Source organism: Gastrolobium bilobum, unplaced genomic scaffold (assembly GCF_033153095.1).
Source record: "Gastrolobium bilobum isolate Gb01-03AN ecotype WA unplaced genomic scaffold, APGP_CSIRO_Gbil_v1 utg26468, whole genome shotgun sequence".
Lineage (NCBI taxonomy): Eukaryota > Viridiplantae > Streptophyta > Magnoliopsida > Fabales > Fabaceae > Gastrolobium > Gastrolobium bilobum.
Window position 1 is genome coordinate 124,271 of NW_026898419.1, and position 6,000 is coordinate 130,270.

Sequence of the window (6,000 nt, forward strand, 5' to 3'; positions counted from 1 at the left end):
ATATATTTCTTGCATAGTTTGAAGTAGGGCTGTGCATGGGTCAGGTTGGGTCAGGTATTTGTGTCGACCCGACCCGACTTGCTTTTATGGGTCAGGTATTTTAACCCGACCCAGTTTATTTAATCCAAGTCAGGTTTGACCCGATTTGAATATTTCTTGAACTGGTTCAGAACTGGATCAGGACTGACCTGAATTGGTTTTTAAAGTGGGTCTGACTTAGTTTCAAAATTGGGTCAAATCCGACCTAACCCACTCTTGACTTGGTTTCAAAACTTAATTTTTTTTAGTTATTGATTTAATTGTCAAACTCGTGTAATTTAATTATTTATTTATTTTAAAATATATAAATTATATAATAAATTTAATATTTGTTGAATAAATAAAGGAATGTAAAATTTTTAGCAAAAATGTTATTTAACTTTAAAATCCAAATACCATATTTTATCAAAAAAATCTTAAATGCTAAAAAGTATTTTTTTTTTAAAAATTTATATGATCTACTCTTTAAATTAATGAAATTTATATTATCTTAATTAAATTTATATTATCTTAAATGCTAAATTAAACATTGGAATTCAAAGATCAACAACAAATAAAAGCACAAGATAATTTATATAATCTTATAAACTTGCAATCATTGAAGCAAAGGTTCAAATCCACAATTGCAAATAAGGATGTAAACATATCCAGGTCTCAACGGGAGTTACAAGGCCTTTTGAAGAGTGTTCCTACTTGAATTAATAGATAATATAACCCCCCCCCCCTTCTGTACCCTTCTCATCCAGATTTCCTGAGTCAAAACCAAATAACCAAATCAGCACCCAAATTTGTAAACGCAAGTGATATATAACTAGCAATATTGTATAATATATAATATCAGATATATCAGCCAATGCCCCCTGTAGAATTGCAATAATAAATTACTAAGCTCAGATATTCTACTCTATGCTGAGAAGAAGTATATTAAGCCTACAATTTTCTTATTTCATTTTCATTATGAAGGCGTCTTCATTATGAAACTCTTATTATTCATCTTCTGAACAAGTTTGGACCAAACACAGCAAATTGTAATTCTTTCATCAATCTTGAAATACAGATAATGGGAGGAGAAAACAAAAAACAAAAGCAAGGTTTTTCTCCCTTCCGAATAATCATTAAGAAGAAAATTTCAAAGCAATGCAAGAAATGACTTCTAATATTAGATTTTTCAAAAAAGTGGGTTGGCCACATGCTGTGAAAATTGATTGGTCAATATAGCTAGTTTTTTTAAATCAAAATTTCTAAAAACCCAGTGAACTATAGAACGATTTTAGAGATGGAAGATTTTATAGAACTCAAAACTATTCACAGGGTATTATAATACTATCTTCAAAATTAAAATACACCTACAGTAGGTGAACTGTGCAGCATATTTTTAGCAGTTATCAAGTTTTTGCATGTTAGACATTATGACATCTTATTCATCTGAAATATATAAAATATGAAATATGAAATCTATGATGTCTCACTGCCTGGAAATTCATCATCCATCTGTTGGAAAGCAAAAAAAATAAAATATGAAATGTACTTTGCCATGGACACTAAAATGAAATGTACTTTGCCATGGTTAAGAGAAAATTAAAAAAAAAATTATATACACATAAACGTCACTGAGAAAGCGCACCACAAACACCCTAAAAAAATCTATGTATTTAACATAAAAAATAAAACACCCTAAAAAAATCTGACCTGAACCGCACCACAAACACCACATACCAGAAAAAAGATGCCCAAAAGGCCTAAACGAAGAAGGCTTTCATTTGTAGGCCTGTAGAGAATTTGCCTTAACCAAAATAAATAGAATTTGCAGCTCTAGTAATTTCTTCCAAGTGCCACTTTCTTTCCTTGATTCGCCACCAACAAGGATAATTAGCATTTAACATGAAACAACCAATTCAACCACAGGCCAAAAAAATCTATGCAAACCAGAAAACCATATTGAGGATTGAAAAACAGAAGATGGGATTGTTGCAGAATGTGAGAAGTATATGTTCCTTGATAGTTGTTGTCGTGTCCTAAGAAATGAGGTGATCATGTAAAACCAGAACAAAAAACAAAACCGCATTCATAATCCAAATGGTTAATTTTAAAAGGATTAAAGACGGAACAACATATACAAACACAAGGAAAGTGACATATATATACAAATACACACATACATAATACTATATAACTTTGATATTGAAGCTATTAATTGGATAATTTACTGGCCCAGTTTTAAAGACAACTTGTGACCATTTTACGTTGTGCTCTGGCTGAAATCAAATTATTTCTAACACAATCTGAATAATGTTCTTAAAAAAACATTGTTTTGACTATATGAATATCTAAAAGTTATTGCAAACTTGCCTATGTCAGTCCAAATTCAAAAGGACCTTTAAAATTCACGGAGCTGACAAGCAACAAACTTGTGCAATATAAAACTTATAAAGCTTGCATTTGAAAATTAAACAGTACATAAAGGGAAAAAGTGGGCAAGTGGTGGATATTAGGATTTTTTTAAAGTAAATTAGAAAGAAGAAAATGTTTGGAAAGTCAAGAATTCAGTTGATCAGGTACATTTTTTAACTTTACAAGATCAAACTTATAAGATGTTTCAAAATGAAGTTGGACTTCTAATTTATTTATCTCTTTCAAATTAACAAATTCGACACATCTTTCATGTAAAAGATTTGTTATATTTGGCAGTACAACACTACTCTTTAGGTTACCACCCACACCAAGTACAAACTAAGCAATTTTTCACTTAACACATGATGTGCCGAAGCAAAGCTTGCACAATCATGTCAAGAAATCCAAACTAAAAGTAAAGTTGGATAATAAATAGTGATACCTGCAAAATGAACCAACGTCATATTACACAAGCACATGATCATATATATATATATATTATTATATCTCTCTAACAATATACCTACTAGATCAGAGCAATCCTGATTTCATAGATCAAATTCATCCACAAATCAAACACGAAAGTTCGAGCAACATAAGCATAGACCATGAGATAATGATGATTTAAAAAGATTCTCTCATCAACCAATCATAAAAACCAAGCAGCAAACAGGTGGTGAAAAACCTAGAAAGATTAGCTAGATTGACGGGGCAACTTATCAAGCAAATAACACCCACAACATGAGAAAGCTAAGCACAGATAAAATTTTCAACATGCACAAAAAAATTGAGACTTCACAATCAGAGATCAACTGGGTAATGGAACAAGCACAAAACCAAACCACAACAACAAAAGCCCACGAATCTAATTGACCAAGAAGATAGCAAGTAGAAGCAGAACAGTGAAAAAGGTAAGCAAGCAAAAAAAAAAATAGATAGAACCTTACAGAAAATCCAGAAAAGGGTCTTCCTCTGTGATGGTTCCAAATACCTAACAAATCTCTTTCTCCTTCCTCTTGAATGACGTTAAACCCAGTCACAAAGCTTGTTCCTAACTCCTAATCTGCAGCCACGAAATCTGCACACAAAGTAAACAATAAAACTCCGTTAACGGTGGTTTCGAGTTCCTCGCCAAAACGAGAACCTAAATAACTGGGTATGGGTCAAGAGAGAAGAGCGAAAAGAGAACCTAAACAATATACCGTGATTAGGGAAGAGCGAAGACTCAAGAGTGTTGGGAGAAGAGAGAAGTCAGAGAACCTAATCCCAATTTGTCGTGATTTCTAGGTTTTTTTTTAACATAATGGGTATAGGTCAAATTTTGGGTCAATGGGTTAATTATAAAATAAGTCAGGTCTAAAACCTGACCCACATAAAGTGGGTCAGTATTAAATCCAGTTCAAAAAATTGGTAATTATGGGTCAGATCAAGGGCGGGGCGAGGTGAACCAATTTTTTTTTGCAGCCCTAGCCGTAGCTGATGGCTCACATACATCAGTTGCGGGTTCTGGTAACATAAACTTACAGCAGTCCTTACATCTTAAAGATTCTCTTCATGTTCCTAAACTCTCCACAAATCTTCTTTCTATTCATAAAATTACAAAAGATTTGAATTGTACTGTAACCTTCTTCCCTACCCATTGTGTTTTTCAGGATCTCGCCACGGGGAAGACGATTGGTAGTGCTAAAGAGCAAGGTGGGATGTACTATCTGGTGTCACAATCTCCCGCCAATAAAGTAACAGATCATATCTTGCTGTCTCATGGTCAATCAACTGCTGATTCTTTGATTTGGCTTCATCATAAGCGCTTGGGACATCCTCCATTTTGTTTACTCAAGTCTTTATTTCCATCATTGTTTTTTGTCTAAGTCTGTTGAGTCTTTTCATTGTGATGTTTGTGAGTTTGCTAAGCATCATCGTGTGTCTTTTCCTTCTAGTATTACTAAGAGTGTTGAACCTTTTGATCTTATTCATTCTGATGTTTGGGGTCCTTCTAAGGTCCCTCATTCTTCTGGAAATAAATGGTTTGTTTCTTTTATTGATGATTTCACTCGTGTAACTTGGGTTTACTCAATGCGTGAAAACTCTTAGGTACCACAACTGTTCTTTCAATTTTATAAAATGGTTGAAACCCAATTTGGTAAAAAAATCAAGAGACTAAGGACAGATAATGGTACTGAATATGTTAATCACAGTTTTTCCCAATTTACACGAAATAACGGTATGAGTCATGAACTTACTTGTGTTTTCACCCCTCAACAGAATGAGGTTGCTTAAAGAAAAAATCGTCACCTTCTTAAAGTGGCTCGTGCATTAATGTTTCAGACACATGTACCCAAATACTATTGGGGGGATGCTATTCTTACTGCAGCATTCTTGATCAACCGTTTACCCACTCGGGTACTTGACCATGTAAGTCCTATTCACTCTATAACTTCTTTTTTCCCTTCTATTTCAACTATGAGTCTTCCTCCACGAGTGTTTGGGGGTGTTGCTTTTGTTCATGTTCATAAACATCATCGCAGTAAGTTGGACCCTAGGGCTATTAAATGTGTCTTTCTTGGTTATGTTCCTGATAAGAAGGGCTACAAGTGCTATCACCCTGGGAGTCAGAAATTTTTTGTTTCTATGGATGTTACATTTCAGGAATCTGAGTCCTTTTTCCAAGGTCCTCATCTTCAGGGGGAGAATAATTCACCAGAAAACTCATCACCTTCCTTCTTTGAATCTTCAGTGTCTACTCCTTTACCTGTGTCTATGTCTCCTCCTCTTGTTCTTCCTGTCATTCTTGTACTCAATACCATATCTCCCATTTTGTTTCCTCTTCTAATCTTTCTGTGCAGCACAAAAGCTTTGTTTTAGCACTAGATTCTATTTCAATCCCAAAATCAGTACATGAAGCCTTGAAAGATGGGAATTGGGCTCAAGCCATGCAAGAGGAGATGAATGCATTGGAGAAAAATAAAACATGAGAGGTTATTGATAGACCTAACGGAAAGAAAGCAGTAGGGTGCAGATGGGTTTATGCCCTGAAATATAATTCTGATGAAACTCTTGAGAGATACAAGGCTCGATTAGTCGCCAAAGGTTACACTCAAACCTATGGCATTGATTATGAAGAAACCTTTGCTCCAGTTGCAAAGATGAATACGGTGAGAGTCTTGTTATCCCTTGTTGCCCATTACAATTGGGATATAAATCAATTTGATGTGAAGAATGTTTTCCTCAATGGTGAGTTAGAAGAAGAAGTCTACATGGAAATCCCACCTGGTTTTGATTCTGTGAAGGGAGAAAATAAAGTTTGTAGATTAAAGAAGGCCTTGTATGGATTGAAGCAGTCACGTTGTGTCTTGTTTGGAAGGTTTACTAAGGTTATGATGACCTTAGGATACAGACAGAGTCAAGGAGATCACACTCTTTTCTTCAAGCACTCCCAAAATGGGAAGCTTACTGTGCTCCTTATATATTTTAATGATATTATTATCACCGGTGATGATTTTGTGGAGAGACAAATTCTGCAAACACGGCTTGCCTCTGAGTTTGAAGTCAAAGACCTTGGGAAACTGAGAT